We start from the raw sequence: 17,208 nt of genomic DNA on the forward strand, positions 1-17,208 counted from the left end.
AGTTTTATTGAAATGCCACGCACTGATTTTGTGTTTCGGCAGCGTAATGACAGAGCAGACAGCGCTGGACCGCCATTCTCCCGGGTTGTCGGACCCAGGTTCGAATCTGGCTCAGCCGCTGTGGTATTTGCATGCTCAGCCCATGCTTGTACGGGTTTTCTCCCACATTCCACGGACATGAACGGACTGCTGTCCTGTCTGGGATGTATGTCTCATTTCTTATGTTTCCAAGAGGGGCAGCAGACCATGTGACCCTACACTGGACAAGCAGTTGTTGTCAATGAATGAATGAATGCATTATTCATATACAGGTATAACATAATAAAAGGTGTACTGTATGGCATCTATGTGTGCATGTTTGCATGTGTATTGTGTATATTGCTAATGTTTCCCTACAAACATAAAACAGTTCCTCCATAGTCTACATTGACTGCTTCTGCACTCCGGTGTCACACTGGGTTTCTGCTCTCGCTCTTTGAGCTGGATGTGGAAGAGTGACGTTTAAATTACGATGCCTTGAACATTATGCCTTTTTTTACCCTTTTCCTCCATTTGCATGACATCTTTTGGCGTCATTGTCTACTGCTTAGGAGAGCAGCCAGGTTGCGCGTGCCGGTGCCATCAGTGAAATTGTCAGTGTAGTCAAGTCACTTCGAATGAGGGCCTCCGCGTTGGATGGGAAGCACATGTGACCGACTGTTCAATAGCTTTTGCATGCATTAGTAAAACATTATGCATGCTTTTTATTGGCCCCTGGGTAGCAGGGGTGGGAGGTTAGCGCTACCCACTCTATAAATAGAACACCCAGGAGCATGAAAAACAGAGTCCAGGTGAATCGCTTAAATATACATCTCGGCAGAGCCGGAAACTCCTGCGTTATTGCTTTTTGTGTCCGTCTTTCGCTCGGCTTCTGGCTTGGTGGGAATTAGACACCGTTCAGCTAATTTGCAGAGGCATCTCGCTGCTCCTCCACTCGCATCCCAGCTGGCGGCAAAACAGCAGGAACCAGATGGGGAAACAATGCAATCATGAAAAAAATCTGGGTTTTTTTAAAACTAATAATGATGGAATGTCGTTATGAAAAGATTCGGCACACTGGTGTGCCTTACATTTGTGTATTCGGCCATGCTTATGGATTATAGGGTGAAGATTTAAGGCACATCAGTTTGATTTAGATTGCGCACCTTGATTGTTTGAGATCAGCTCTGGTGTGAGAAAGTGGGGAAAACAAGAGTCGGTGAGATACACGAAGGAAATACCTTAATTTAAATTGCAGATGAGCACTGAATGGGGGACCATCAGCATTTGGATTAGTTTAATGACATTTTAATGAACTAAATCATTTGTGTACTCTATTTCAATATTTTTGACTCTGCACTGATTGAGATATTATTATTTTATGATTAAACAAGATGTGGATTAAATAATGAACGGTTTGTGCGGGAGGCTGCGTTCGGATGAGCAGCGTTTGGTTTTGTGAGACTAAATCAGAGTTGAGAGGAGGGCGGAGAGCCCACAGGTGTCAGTCAAAGAGCTGAATCATCACTGGCGAAGGAGAGACACTGGATGTGCACATTGGTTTCATACAAGGCAGAATTTTCTGCAGCACATCATGAAGTTCATGTTTACCCGAGGCTTTTCTCTCGAAGCGACTTGCAGTGTTTGATTCATACACTAAATAGCTTAGCTATTTACACTGATGTATCCTTTTATACTGCTGGGTAATCTGTACTGCACTGTATCAATACAGGGTGAGCTCCTTGATCAAGGGTATCACACCAGGAGCAGGGATTTGAACCCGAGTCTTGAGCGCAAGGCAGAAGCTCTGAGCACCATCGTCCTTACTAAGCTGGGGGGCTTATTTAATTACCAGGGTATATATAGTATTAATTCATAAGAAAGAAGCAAGGAGGCTCATATTCAGGGCAATGCCATGACTAAGCATGTGCTCTTACGCATTGTGATCTCTGGACAAAACCCAAAACAGAGGATTACAAAAGAAAATGGATGTCGGAATACCTCGAAGGTTTCCAGACCGCTACGAAATAGCGACTGATTGACAGCGAACGACACATCTCTCCTGCACCGGACGTACGGGCCGTGCTGCTGACTTTCAGAAGGGCAATGTTTCAGACACTGTCTTTTCAAGGTCCGCGATAGAGACGTCTCGGAGCGAGGCCTCCCGGGGGGAGCAAGTCCTCAACAATACACATCGCAGCATTCAAGTCTGAGCGCTGCGAAGGAGCAGGGACAGTGGTCAAGGCTAAGAGCTACTGAACTTATAGAGAAGTAAAGAGTACTGTCTGCTCGAAAAAGTCAATTAATTGCATTTATTCATTTAGCTGACACTTTTCTCCAACGTGACTTGGAATGATAGTCTACTTACAATTATTTACATAGCTGGGTAATATTACCGGAAAACCAGGCAAGTACATTGCTGAGGGGTACGACAGCTGCAGGTGGGGCCCAAACCTGTGGGTCCAAAGGCAACAGCACTAACCATTACACTACTAGCTATCCCACTGCTAATTATAAATTAACATTTGACCACTTATTAACATGGCACACCACCTATATTTGCTTTTCTTTAAAACTTCATAATGTATATAGAGCCACTCATTCATACATTGTCAGGAACTGCTTGTCTGTTTCAGGCCTATATATATGACAAATACACAGTCCAAAGACGTGCTGTTCAGAGTCCCCCATAGTGTACATAGTCCACTGATGGATGAATGAGTGACCTCTTGTAAGTAGTGTATCCAGCAGTGTAAGTCACCACGGTGAATAAGGTGTGCGGCCTGGTAACACTACACAGAGTTCACTGGAGAAAAGCATCTGCCAAATAAATAAATGTAAATGTAATATGATCCTCATACAGCCTCTTACTGCTTTTATATGCCAAGGCATACTGATTAAGATTCACAACCCTTTCACGGTCTGTGATGTTAGTTTTGTATTTTTGTTTTTCCCTTATGAATGGTTAGGGTTCAATATTGCTCGAATGCTGTCAGAAGGTCAAAACTGATTGAACACAACGCTGGAGGCATAGAATCATTTTAACCATCCATAGTGATATAGCACTCAGTCGATGCAAGGACTGATATTGACTTATATTAATGAAATGTGTGTATATATATATATGTACACAGTTATGTGTGTGGCTATAGATAAAGATATGTATCTGTGCATATATATTTCATTTGAACCACAGCACAGATCTCCCCAAAAAATTAAATTGCCCACAATTTTCCTAAAAGAAAAACTTCACACTTCAATCATACTTTCTAAAACTGTTGTAAACATGAGAAATCCTTCTTTAAAACGCTGAAAACATGAGTCACTTTAGCAAATGTAAGTTATGTAAGTCTGTATGAATTTTTTGGCAGCAGCGACAAACTAAAAAACCGCAAAAAAAGCCCTACAATGAAAATATTTCTCTGCACCTTCAGAATCTGATGAACAAATTATTATATATCCGCACTCACTGTGCATGGTTTACCTTTCCGAAACACAACTCGTTATTATTCTCACATTTTCTACAAAATGTGCAGTTTTACATCCGTAAATGAATTCCAGGACAACAAATCACGGAATCAGATAGTGTTCCGACCGCACATGATGTGTAGGAGCTGGAATGAAATGTGAAAGGCTGTAATAAAAAATGCAGAGTTCGATAGTGTGTTTATACACAGTATGTGCATAATTGTGAACATAAACTAACCTCTCTTATATAGTTGCAAATCATATTTTATAGAGGGGGTGATATATACCCTTCTTATTTCCAGCGCTGCAGACAGTCAGTAGAACACACTCCCTCGGAGGGTATTATTGCGCTGCATGATTATCATGTATAAATTACGGCGCTGTTTTCGGTTGACGGAATCAGGCGCGTGCACTCCTGACGGCCCATAGGGGGCGCGATGTGGCTCGAGCTCGGGGAGTGGAGGGGGGGTGGGGGAGTGACCGGGGGGAGGAGCGAGATGAGGACTAAAACCCTTTCGTGGAGCGTGTATGTGTGTGCGATGAGGTGGGCAGTGTGTCCTTTCCGAACGCTGTCGGGAGCATGGGTCTGTGGCACGCGCCGGCACGCGCTTCACTCCACCGCGGCGGCCAAGTTGTCGCGCGCATCCGCTGAGGGCTTCTGATCCACCCGCAGGGGGGTCTCTTTCACTGTATCCCCCGGTACACTTTTTTTTTTTTTTTTTTTTTCCTCTTTCCAATTTTCTTTATTTTTTTTTTTTATTATTTAGCAGAGAATGCGAGCAGCGCTCGTTGTGCGGAGGGGAGCGTTTCCAGTTTGAGCGCCGTGGTGGAAAAACAAGGACAAACACGGGGCTTTCGGACCTCGCTGCGGCCAGGGGGGGTGAGTGCAACAGCGCTGGGGGTAGCTGTAAACGCCAGTGCGGTGGGGGGAGCACTTCGCGGCTGTTCTTGTGTTGTTTCATCATCATTATTGCCTTTGTAATTATCGCTATCGCTGTTGTTATTCCTGCGTTCGCTCACACGGGAAGCCGAGCGCCGTCTTTGTGGACGTGCGTACTGGCGTCGGCGCGCTCGCTCTCGCTCTCGCGCTCGCGCGCGCGAGCTGTCATCCCTCGAGCGGCGCACGGCGCGCGCGCGCGAGCGAACGAGCGGGCGAGCGAGCGAACGAACGAACGAGCGCCGCGTCGAAGTAATTCCGCGCCGCGGCGGAGTAACGTTTGTCGCGCGTCGACGCGCCGCTACTTTGAGGCGAAGGCAGCCGCGGAACATGGCTGTCTGCGGCCGGAGTGAGCGCCGCCGCCGAGGAGGCGGCTGAGTGAAGAGATAGCGCGTGTGCGCGGCGAGCGCTCCTTCCTTTCGCTTCGGCGCTGCTGCTCGAGTCGTAGCGCGCAGTCAGTCCTCTCCTCCGCTCCGGCGCGCCGAGCACGAATCGGCCCCTCCGGCCATACAAAAAAGAACACAATTAAACTTTGTGCATAACTACGTCGCCTGCGGGATGAGGGGCTCGCGACGTGACGCCGAGTCCCTGTCACCATCGGCATCGGTCCGCCCGGTGTCGACCATGTTCGCCCGATTCGCGGTCTTCGCCGGGCAGGTCGTCAGTGCCGCGATCATGATCATCATGGTGGTATATAATGGGGTCCCATATACCTTCAAACGGAGAGTAATTGCGCACATTTTAGCCATAATAATGTGGTGTAAAGCCGAGCCGTCGCTGCCTCGTGCCGCTGCCGCCTCTCGGTCGCGCTCGGGAAAAAAGGCTCCTCGCACGAAACGAAAGTGCCTTGAAACGCCTTTTCCAGCCCGATTCTTGTGTTCGCCGCGACTCGGTGTCAATATTGCCGCGAGTCCATTTCCACAAGTGACGTTTTCAGCACTAAATCGCGCCCGATCGGTCCGATCGTTCACGGTAATGTGAGACACGGCGCTCCAGCGCACTTATTATTGGCCCGAACCTTCAGTTTTTACTCTTGCGTCTCTCCCAACTTTATATCACGTTGCACAACAGTCGTTATTTCTAGTGCGCAGTTTACATTTTTAGACGTTATATAGTCTGCCTTTATGTACTACTGTTCTCTGATGATGTACCAACTCCATTATTTTATTGTTTTATTTTCTTATTATTTTATGCACCCTGTCTACTTGAAAATATCATCAATCATGTCTTTTGCCTAATCGTCATAGATACACGGCTGTCATACTTTTCCTTTTATTCTACTTGTCCTATGAAAGCTACTCATCATGTATTTCAGTCTTACCTTGTGAGTCCTTGCTGAACTGAAGAGATTTGGGTTATATATACTTGTTCCCCATTATTTGTTGCCCTTTTAAATATAAGCATGTGGATGTTGGTGTATATGGTTAATGATCTAAGGATTTTTACACCATATTCTTGAGTAAAAAAAAAGTCTAGTCTCCTTGCGGAGACTGTTGTGACCATGTGGTAGGTCTAGATGGTCGTCTCTTCGGTGTTGAGACCTTCTTGCATCAAGACTAAACCCAGACCTAAAAAGACAAGACTTGGTTTAACTATTACTTTATGTGAGTCTCGCTGTTGCTCCATCATTATCGAGAAACAATTTCTCCAATCTCTGCCATGTTTTTTGAACATAAACCAAGCACATTTTTCTGACGATGAAACACGTAAGCTACGCAGTACGAAAGATATGTCTGAAGTACCGTTTCTGACTTTTACTGTGTCGATAAGCAGGAAGAAGTTGCAGGGTAGTGATGACATGATATGACAATGAAATATGCTACTCATAAAATAAGAGCTGATATATTTTCATTTGTGGAAGTCAGACAGTGGTTAACAGTAGGCTGTAGAATCTGTCTCTAGCTTTTTCTCATGTCGTGATCAAAGACAGCTCTTTATGTTTCCACAAGACAAGTGATTAGGGAAATTAATGGTAGTGCTAAGAGAAGGGGAGTGTGTGTGTGTGTGTGTGTGTGTGTGGTGCCAGTTTCACTGTTTTTGACTGAATATGCTAATTAGTTTGGAGCATCAGATGGTGGTTAGAGCTGCTGCCTTTTATTTGAAGGACCCAGGTTCAAAACAAATCCCACCTTCAGCTGTGTTACCCCTTATCAAGGTACCTATTTCGAATTGCTCCCGTAAAAACTACCTTCCTGCATAAATTGGTAAATCAGTGCAAGTGACATAACTTTGAAAGTCATCTCAGCTACATAAAAATGTACTAAATGTTCTTGACATAATGATGGGAGAGAAATACTCTGACAGCTACTTGCAACACAGTTTTATTAAAGGCAGCTGTAAGTGTAAAGGATTATTGATGAGAAAGGGTTAATTTACTTCTCAAGTTCACTTTTGCAGTGTGAAAAAGACGTATGACGTCCGGTCACTCGGCGTGCTGGATGAGGCGGCGGCGTAGTCTCGTACGTTTTGGATGTTTTCTGTGTGGTATCAAATCTCCTGAGTGGATACTTTTTTTTTATTTTACTTAAAATAACTTTCATTTAATCCACTGTTAAACGGCATCATTAGCCGTGATGAGCCAGCCTACCTCCATTCAGCAATCTGACAGGGCTCCTGTCATAGTGCACCGGGTGGCTCTTCTTTTTATTCCCCAGCAAAGAGCTTAGACAGGGACCCTACGGTTTCAATTAATGTTGCTAAGTAATTGCACAATGCTTGGGTAACAAAGATCGCATCAAAAGAACCGCATTTAATGTCTCCGATATGGCGGAAAAATTTAATTGCAGTTAACCCAGGCAAACAAGCCGGATTTTCCGTCCCATTTTCCTTTTTTTCTTTTTTTCCCCCACATAGAGGTGTTTTCTTTCTTTCTTTCTTTATGTCCTGGAGTGCAGTTGGCTCTGCGGGAGAGTTTCTGGAATAATTTTGGCCCCTAGGTACATTGAATTTCACAACCTGTGATGTATATAGTCAGGGCTCCAATGGGTGTCCGTGGACATATAGGTTTTTATGGAATTGTGTTTCCTCTGAATGACACCTCAGCATGCAAGGCCTGTAGTCGCACTCCAGAAATGAAACGGCTGTGGCCGTGGAGTGGCTGTACTCAGGCTTGGGTAATAATTCCCATGCTTGCTGTGAATTGATGACGAGATCCTTGCAGGAATCCTTTGTCTCCCGTGCTGCTGCCAGCATTGCCATCCCTGGTGGCTGACATTTCTATAAATACCACAGTGTACCTGTTCACAAATAGGCCTCCAGACACGCCGAACGATTACTTCTATTACATCTCCCAGTCTGTGAAGAAGAGCGGGCGAAGCTTTCGAAATTGACCCACCAGAGTTTCCTAATTGGCACGGTAAGCCGGTTGGAAGGGGCAAGAGTTGCTATGTGCGTAACTGCCCTTTTAAATGGATTATTCCGTAAGAAAGTTGTGTAGACTTAAAACAAAATCTTTGAAAATATATGGTGTGTGTTACTCTATGGTCATGGCGGTTCTGCTATGGACCGGTGTGTGCGCCGCTTCGTGCCCTGTGCTTCCGGGATAAGCTCGGAACCGCCGGGACCCTGTGCTGGACATTTCGTGCATGGATAGAGATTACAATTTAACGTTTACGTGATTGTCATACAAGGCAAGTTCATGCAAGAAAGCTGATTGCTAATGAAACGGTTTGTATATTCAATTTGAATGGGGGGTCAGAGAAATGAATAACTGTTACTGCTGTTTAGGAGGACGCAGTCCATGTGGTAGCCTATATAGAAGACACATCTGAGATGGCGCTGTACAGCTGTGGTGGTAAAAGGAGACCACTTTGTCTTCGCAGCTCAAGATGGACTCGTGCTTAAAATAACCGATTATTTTTGGTTCGGTCCACGATTTCTGCTGAAAAAGCCACAAAACAGCAGCATTAAGAAAATATCTATTTGTTCTAATGAGAGAAGACATTCATTATAATCACTTGGATTATTCACATTTCCCACCATCTGTTTATTTCAGCGAGCGAGTCTAAGACCCATTTTGTTCTTGGGTAACAGGGTGTGATTAAAATCGCTTCTTGTCCAACAACTGGCGAAGGTTGCGGATATTTACTGTTGCCACATTGATGACATTTTGCCGTGCCGGATGTTGACTCTCCGGTGTTCGGGCTGCTGGCACATAGTCCAAGGCCTAATTGCTGTTCTTGCTTATGGTCTGTTAGGACTGAGACTAATTAAAATCAGCCAGTTTGTTTTTCTGTTGTGATTTTGACCCATGTTTGTACTACTTTGACTATTTACATGTCCCCCAGGGTTGTTTCAAAATATACATCTCACCTGTGTGTGTATGGCATATTTTTTAATGTGTTTTTTCAAGCACCCCTATAAGTACATAAGGCCTTGTGCATCTTCGTCTCTTGGTTGTAACTGTGCTGTAAACACTGAAAAATCATGTGTTACTGTGTTTGTAGTAATATACTGTTGTGGCATTTCAACTAGGCCTCTACGGCAAAGGATATAATCTCCGGTTACGCTCAATGTTTAATGTAGCCGTCCGTATTAACGCTGATGTAAAATATCAATAAAAAAAAAAAAAAAAAAGTGCGTACGGGATGTTGGAGAGGAGATGACAGATCTTCTTTAAAGCACGAGCGGTAAACAGAGGCCTGACTGAACTTCTCAGTTAAAATGAAATATAAGCTCTTCGCGTCTGATTCCATAAAACGGTGCAGAAGACGGCAGCCTCAAAGATGTCATTAACTTGTTACTGGGGGCTTTCAGCGACGGGAGAAGCGACGGCAGAGCCCAGCTTTGCTGCATGGGAACTTTTTGGAAGGAATGCTACAGGGGCCTACATTTTACCGGGAAAAGATGAAGTACCGATGGTACCTGGTATACAGTGACCTGCTGTATACGTGAAACGGTGTACTGTATGTCACTCTGTTTCTAGCCATGTATTTAACCTAGCAGATGAAGGATTTATTTTAGGATCTCTTTTAGCTTATATGTGGGTTTTTTAATTTTTATTCTAATAATTGTCTTATTACAGATACTGTACTTTTTTTGGGGGAAGTATTGTGGTATTGCATTGCTTTTAGAGTACAACGGTGAGAAGACATGTTGAGCGTTACCTCCTCATTCTACTGCTTTCAATTGACTGTGTGACCATAATGTACATGCGGCATCCTGACAAATTATCCAAGTACTCTAACGGTTGCTTGTGATTACATCAGTAAAATAACTATGAATAAAGATGGAAAATTAAGTACAGTAATGAGTTGATAAGAGAGGTGACATAAATATGAAATGTAACTGTTCACTCCTTTCTTGTCATGTTGTCGGCCTTCTGCGGAAACTGTCATCCGTTTGCTCTTTGCTGCTTGCTGCTAATATATTTCGTGATATTGCACCGTGTGGATTTCTGCAGTGTGGATCAACTTTTTTTTTTTTTTTTTTTTAACATTTCCAGTTTATTCATCCCGAGTATCTTTAAAAGTTGTTCAAGCAGAAGTCTCCTCTATCACAACATTGGAAAGCTGACTAGGTCTGCATTCCCTTCAAAGGTTTAGTCGCGTCTCATCGGTCCGGATTCACGAGGTTCTCCTTTATTTCTTATGTGAGAAATAGTCTGGCTGTGCGTGTCGTCTCGCTTTCGTCCGTCTTCTCTCTCCCATCTCATAACCTCGGCCCGTATTAAGTGTCGTGCAGCGGGGACCATCTGTATTTTTGAGGAGTGTGGCCTTTAAGATGTCCCGTCACCCTCTACGCTTTAAAGAGGCACATTTACAGTCTCATTTTTTATCGTGCCGTCGGAAGGCTTTATTTCCAGAGCAAACATTTGTTTGACTGTTAGAGACACTTTTTAGCTGAATGAGAAGTTACTGGCAGAGCGAGGCCACAAAATCTTGTCCTCCTTTAACGGGGTTTATATTGTGGGAATCCCTCTTCATGTTTCCACTGTATTTGCCACATTACTCTGCGTGATCTCAGCAGGGGCGCCTGGAAAGACTTGTCTTTGCTGCCTGCGAAGTGAAACAAGTGCGTAAAGATTACCGGGGAAAATACCGTAGTGCCACTGCCGCGCGAGCTGCACTTTGAAAGCTTCTTTAGTCTGATTGTCTTTAAACGCTTCTTGGGGTTTATTACCCCTTGCAGGATATTTTCAGCTTGTTTTTTTTTTTTTCTCATCTCAAAGATCAGTAGAAGCAAGTTCTACCGAGAGAAACCCATATTTGGATATACGATATATGATGCGTGCGTGCGTGCGTACGTGTATGAACCTCAGATTGCACGTTGTTCCTTTATATCGAGTTTTTGTCATTTGTGAGGGTTGCATTGTTTGATATTCTCGTACTTTTCTTCTTGAACTGATGAATTGCGTGTCACTCCGCAGCTTCCGCCCCCCAACACCAAGTGAAAGTCACCCGCATCAACCCAGCCAAACTTTGAAAAGATGATTTATGATATTTTGTATTCTGCATATCTCCCTTCCTTTGTTTTAGTTACTTATGTGCAGTTTTCTGTTTTTAGCTCTGTGTTTTGGCCCATTTGTGCTCTTCTGTAGTCTTCAAAAATGGCAAAGCCCGCAGTTTACCCAATATTGCTTTTTTTCCCTGATACTTACAGCAGGTCTGAACCACTCCAGATTTTACCTTTCCTGAGCTCTACAGTTATTTCAGTTTTGTCACTCAGAGACGTGGTTTCAGACACTTTATGAACACAGTCTCTTGGATATAAGCTGAGTCAATAGATTTCATTAGTTGAAAACCGAGGGACTAAAACGTGGAGTCGGTTTAAAATAATTATCGAAAATGTTCTGTCTGAATGAAATTACAGTACTTGACAAATACATAAATATGTTGTAATGTGACTGAGCAAATGGTAACGTGTATGTGTGTGACAGGTATTCAGTCATAACCTCGTTTGTTGGGAAATTAAATAACTCAAGTATTTAGTCATGATTTTGCTCTTAAGTACATTATTAACTGGCTGTCATTGAATCCTTTCAATCAGCTAAAACAGATATTCAAAACATAACAATATAACTGTATGGACAACTATAGTGACAAGCCAATTATTGCCTCTCCTTGAAATCACCTGATTAGGGACTAATTTCCTTCATCAAATTTACACTTTAAAAAGCGGTCTGATGGGATTAATTTGGTTCCTGCAGTTCTTATATATCTTTTTAAATTATTCTTGATATTGTGTTTTTTTGGACATTCTCCCGCATTCCACGAACCTGTACAAGGCACTCTGCATGTGCTCTCTATCAGGTCATTGTGATTTTTGATAAGATTATCAGTGTAATTTTCGTTCCATATGTGTTTCCAGTTGAAGAGCTGTCCATAGGATCGGTGTTCATACGACGGAAACGGGAGAGGGATGCACGCGCTCATATGCACGCGCAAAAAAAGAACATCTCGCCTTGTTATGCCATCGGTGTTTTTCTTCTGCACTGCTTTCCCGCATTGGAATTGCATCTGTTTTGCGTGCATCTGTCTGGCAAATAATACATAGCATAAAAATGTATGTTCATCCAGGCAGAACACATTGTAGTAATGTTACATTGCTGTCAAATTTTTTTTTATTTTTTTTGAGAATGAACGGGTTGGTTGGGGTGATTTCACACTGGGGACTACAACATAAATGGTCAGTGCAGATGAGTTGGGGGGGGGGTGGAGCAATATGTAGTAAACACCTTTTTCACAGTGTGTTCTCCATAAACTGCAGAACCCAAAGAAATAATTCAATTTCAATATTCCAGTTTCTGTAGCTGGTCTTGTGAACGTCTCTATACTGTGTGTAAATTGGCCGGAGCTGCCAGTCAGTTGTCGAAGTCGGTATTTTGCAGCTTAGCTGGATATAACCTTACTTAACAGTCACCATACATCAAATTATTTTGATAAAAATGTCTTGGTCTGAATATGCCTTGGAGAAAATGCTGTAATCCATCTGTTCGTATGATGGTGTTTTTAATCAATGGACAATTAGGGAGATGATTTATTGCTAAAATTTCTGTCGAGACATCTTTACAGTAATTTATCCGCTTGGGCAGGGGTGCTTCAGTGCGGAATGTACAGTTCCTCCTGCGGTGATGTCAAATTGTGCCTTTTGAATGTGAAACTCAGTGTACAGGACGGTGCATTTAGCTAATGAAAGTCACATGCTGTGATTAGCGGCTATAGAACTTTTGTTTATATCCATTTTGACTTAAATATTTTTGCATTTAACTTTGTTAAAAAAATAATGCGGGAATTGATTAAAAACAATCCCTGGCCACCTCAAAAGGGCAGTTACTTAATTAAACGCAACTTTAATTTAGACTCCTGCTGATTCTACTCTAATAGTAATGAGTGTGTAGTCAATATCGCACATCTACTTTCCAGCCTTCCTACAAACGCAGCGTTTCTGTCCGGTTTCGCCTCGGAGCACACGGCCGAACTGCACGTTTGACCCTTTGCCGTGACGGACTGACTCCAGAGCTCTCTCCGGGTTTGACTTCTGCACTTTCAGCCAGACTCCAAGTCCTTGTCATGAGCAGCAAAAACTTAACTTTATTTTTACTATAGGGCTGCAAGGCATGAGTCTGTCTTGAGGGAAAGTGTGCGTATTTATTTTTTTATTTAGGTTTTGGATGCCAAGTGTGGTCGTTAACTTTAATTTAGAGGTCGTCGTTTCCTTCGTTCCAAAGATTTACCCATTTTTAAAGCAGGCATCCTTACTGTTTCGGTTCTGTTCTTCAGCCTGGGGTCCTTCAGATTCCAAGGAAAGAGCCCTAATCGCTACACCAACTGCTGCTTATATTTCCATGTAGAATATATATTCTGTTCAATAAGCTGTGTTCAGATGTCTTTTAATGTATTCGTAAGGGTTAAGTCTCTATAAAACCGTATGTCTCAAAGTTTTGTGCTGTTTTATACACGCGATACATGTGAAAAGAAGACGCAGCGCTCATACTTCGAAATAGACGACGTTACGGTTACTACTTGGTGAAGCTATGTTGCATCTCTACAGCGTTAGTGGTATTTTGCTTTTGCCTTTTCTTTATGTCTGTTCATGTAACGTCCACCACATTCCGTAAAACTCATGCGCAGCCCTGCGTTTTCCACTGGAGGTAATGTATGCATGCTTATAAATATTAAATCATGGAATCAGCCATATGTGGACACTTGTGTCTGCTCTGGGAAAGTTTCAGTGTTGAGCTGTAAGCACTCCCTAAAAAGCACTAAATCACTGCTGCGTGTGGGTTGGGGCAGATCTAGTGCGAGTAAACATTCGTAAATCACCTGAGCTCAGGTTTCGGCCTCTTCACGGATGCGGGAAAGGCAGATGTATATTTTCATATGTGTACTTGCAGCACTTTAAAAAAGAAAAGAAAAGAAAATTGCAGCATGCATGTAGTACGGTGATTTAAAACACTTTAACATCCTGCTGAGTTCTAGGTGTACGATTACATTTACTTTAGTTTATTTATCCGACGCTTTTATCCAACTTAGTATTAATCTACCTACAATCATTTACCCGTTTATACAGCTGGGTGATTTTACTGGAGCAATTTTTAGGATAAGTACATTGCTCAAGGATACTGCAGCCAGAATTAGGATTCAGGCCTGCAACTTTTGGGACCAAAGGCAGCAGCTCTAACTAATAGGCTACCAGCTGATGATAATGACCAACCTCTTTATTCCAAAGTAGGCTGATATTTTATTTTCAAACATACTACTCTAAGCATAACGTCCCCCAAAAATATATTAACAAATATACTTTTTTATTTATTTTTTTTTTTTTGAATAGTTGAAGATTTTACTGCAATATGTAGCCACATGGTTGTCCAGTGCATTGACGTTACTCTTGGTGCAGCAGAAGGTGTGGTGTGGTGGTCAGAGCTGTTGCTCTGCAGTTGGAAGTCCCTGGTTCAACTCTTGCTCCTGCTGCTTCTGGTCCATGCAATCAAGGTATTTACTCTGAATTGATAAGGTAAGGCTACCGTGCTGTATAAATGAATATCTAATTTTGAGTGCTGAAAGAAAACTGCAGAATACCTCTTTCTTCTGTCCTCCTTATTATGTAAAGATGTACCCCCCCCCCCCCCCCCCCACAGGAATTATGTTAATATGATGGAGTGTAGGCCTACCTATTATGAAAGTGTCATAATCTCTAATTGTCTCTCCTGTAAAACAAAAACTCTGCCCTTAGATTAGAAATAATCCTGCTGTGTCACGACAGCTCCAGCCAAGTGTTCAGCTGATTGTCACGGTCAAGGTGACACCATAAATCTTATGACATGCCTAGTTATTTTTGAAATTCCTTCCTTGAATTGACTTACTGCCTACATGACAGCCTTTGTGCGATAGAAAGATGGCCCTTTTTGTGAGACGCCGTCAGACCTCACCTAACACAATGGGCTTCGCGGAGAGTGTCAATGATCCCTTTTGGTGTCACACGAGGATAAGTGTCCTTACAATAGCGTTTTTTATTTTTTATTCTCTGAAAAGGGGGATATTTTATTTAAGTGTTTTATTTGTTAAACTCGACATCTGAACGTAAAATTATGCAGAGGTTCATCATCGTTTTTTAGACTCTGGACCCCTTTTAAAAAATATGATGAAAGCGATGGTCCCGTCGTGGAAAAATTTTCTTTAATAAATTTGCAGAAAAAATTGCACACAATTTATTGCACTGAAAGTTGGTAGAATTCACACAATTATGTCCTAGGTAGTAATGCAATTGTAATATCTTTATGTAAAAGTTAGATGCACAGTGTTGTTTTCAAAGCAGGCACGTGCATCACACATCCCCAGGATCTGAAATGATACATTCATCTTATATCTGAGATGTATGTTCATGCCTGTTCTGGCACAATCTATAATCTGTCACTGATGAGGCCTTTCAAATGCAGGATGCTCACTGCACAGAACCTATATAGGACTTAAATATATTTTAACAAGACTTCCCCAAACTTTAAATACCGAACATGACTCAAACTGACTGCCACAACAGGGTTAAAATTATTGGATTATTAAGAAATGTGCTCAACAGTAAGAAATGTCCTTTTGATGAGTTGCTTTGGGGATGTAAATATCACACATTTGTGCCCACAGAAATAGTTTTCCATTACTTCTAGTGAAGTGTACCATGAGTAGCCTCATACAATTACATTTCATTAAGGTAACTGCTTGAAAAATGCCAGAATGGAGGCTCGCAGTTGGATGTCATAATTGATGATAAGGTTAAGAAAGGAGTTAAATTAAAATTATGTGAAGGAAGCTACTGTGTATGTGTATTTTATTTTTTGTGTGTGTGTTTGTCATCGAATGTTAAAATTATAACGTTAATAAGTTTTAGTAGAAGTACAACATTCTAATTTGCGTGAGATCCACAAATCAGTGCTTAATCAACCTTTGTTGATAGTTAGGTACGCACATTTGATTTTATTTTACTGGTATTTACAGCTCGTATTTAGACTTGGGAGCTGCACTTATTGATGTCAGTTATATTAATGGAGGTGACATTTATTATGGTCTATGTAGCAGTATAAGGATCTTAAATTGTTACCTGCATCCCTTACTCACACGTCTTAGGCGCTTGTCCTGGTCAGAGTCGTGGTGGTCTGGAGCCTATCTTTAAAATGCTGGGGACACGGAAAGGGGGTTACTCCCATCCACAGAACATGTGGGCTCCACAGGGACTGAGCCGGATTGGAACGAACACCCAAACAGCCCAGCGCTATGAGGCAATAGTGCTACTTGCTGCACCACTGTGCCCCCCTGTTGGATCATAATCATAGATTATTTTTATTGCACCTTCTTGAGTTCACGTTGTACTGTCACTCATCTTTTATGAAAACACAACTGACATCTTTCATTTTCTTTGTGTTACCTTTGTATCGCATCACAAATACAGTGGAATAGTTGGTTTATTAAATTATCTTGCCCAAGGCTAGATAAAGGCTGCTCTGGGTAGCATATGAGGGTTTAACATGTCAAAGACCTATATTTTCACACTTGAATTGCCTTGCTGCACTTTTGTTCCAGTGCACACGTGAATAATTTGAATTTATTCTGAGTTGATTAATTTTTCCTTCTAATTATCTTGTTAATTTTCTTGCAAAAAAAAAAGCATTCGCTCAGGATGAGGTTGTAACCTTTTCATCTGTATAATATTCTGCAGCCTCTGGGTAAGGACTTATACTGTTAATTTAAATGAGCACCGCAGGTTTATTAATACTTCCTTAAAAACAAAGGCCATCGCCTTTTTGTCAATGAATCCTTGTAATCTCTGCCTGGATGGCACCACACGTAGCAATTAAGGCATTTCAAATAAAGAGGCAAAGGCAAGGATATTCCCAGGGGCCAGGGCACCATAGGGGTCTCGGCATGATGCCTAACCCGCGGCTGTTGAGTGTAATATCTGTGAACCAGATACACAGTATGGGGTTGTCGCTTTACATAAAACGAATAGGATGTGGCTTTGCAAGCGTTGTTATAGGCCAGGGGGTTTACAGTTGAGTTGCGTTTTTTTTTTTGTTTGTTTTTCTCTTCTTCCCCCAAAAGTTAATTTCTTATTGGCAGCCATGAAATGTAGCTTGTTATAAAAAGACGATTGACGACATTATACTCCTGCTGGCTCTTCAACTGATGAACACCTCTGGGACTGTACGTCTGTTCATAACTCACTTTTTTTCGTAACTCCGAAGTCCTTTTTAACCACAGAGTCACAGCCAATAAGAGCTACAGAGTTTTGATGTCCCTGCTCTTATGCTGTAATCACAGCTATAATCACTAAGAAGGAAAAAAAAAAACACTGCA

At 42.3% G+C, this 17,208-nt stretch overlaps 1 protein-coding gene across 2 annotated transcripts in view; it reads left to right on the forward strand.

Moving 5' to 3' along the window:
* Positions 1 to 3,996: 3,996 nt before the first annotated feature.
* Positions 3,997 to 17,208, forward strand: part of LOC108918055 (kelch-like protein 29) — a 125,283-nt gene continuing 112,071 nt past the window's right edge. Inside the window, exon 1 of one of the 2 annotated variants that reach the window (XM_018725004.2) lies at positions 3,997 to 4,366. The gene's annotated coding sequence lies outside the window, so the exon portion shown is untranslated. The remainder of the gene's footprint in view (positions 4,367 to 17,208) is intronic. The other variant, XM_029258234.1, reaches the window with a different exon arrangement.

The sequence above is a fragment of the Scleropages formosus genome, chromosome 15 (assembly GCF_900964775.1).
Source record: "Scleropages formosus chromosome 15, fSclFor1.1, whole genome shotgun sequence".
Taxonomy (NCBI): domain Eukaryota; kingdom Metazoa; phylum Chordata; class Actinopteri; order Osteoglossiformes; family Osteoglossidae; genus Scleropages; species Scleropages formosus.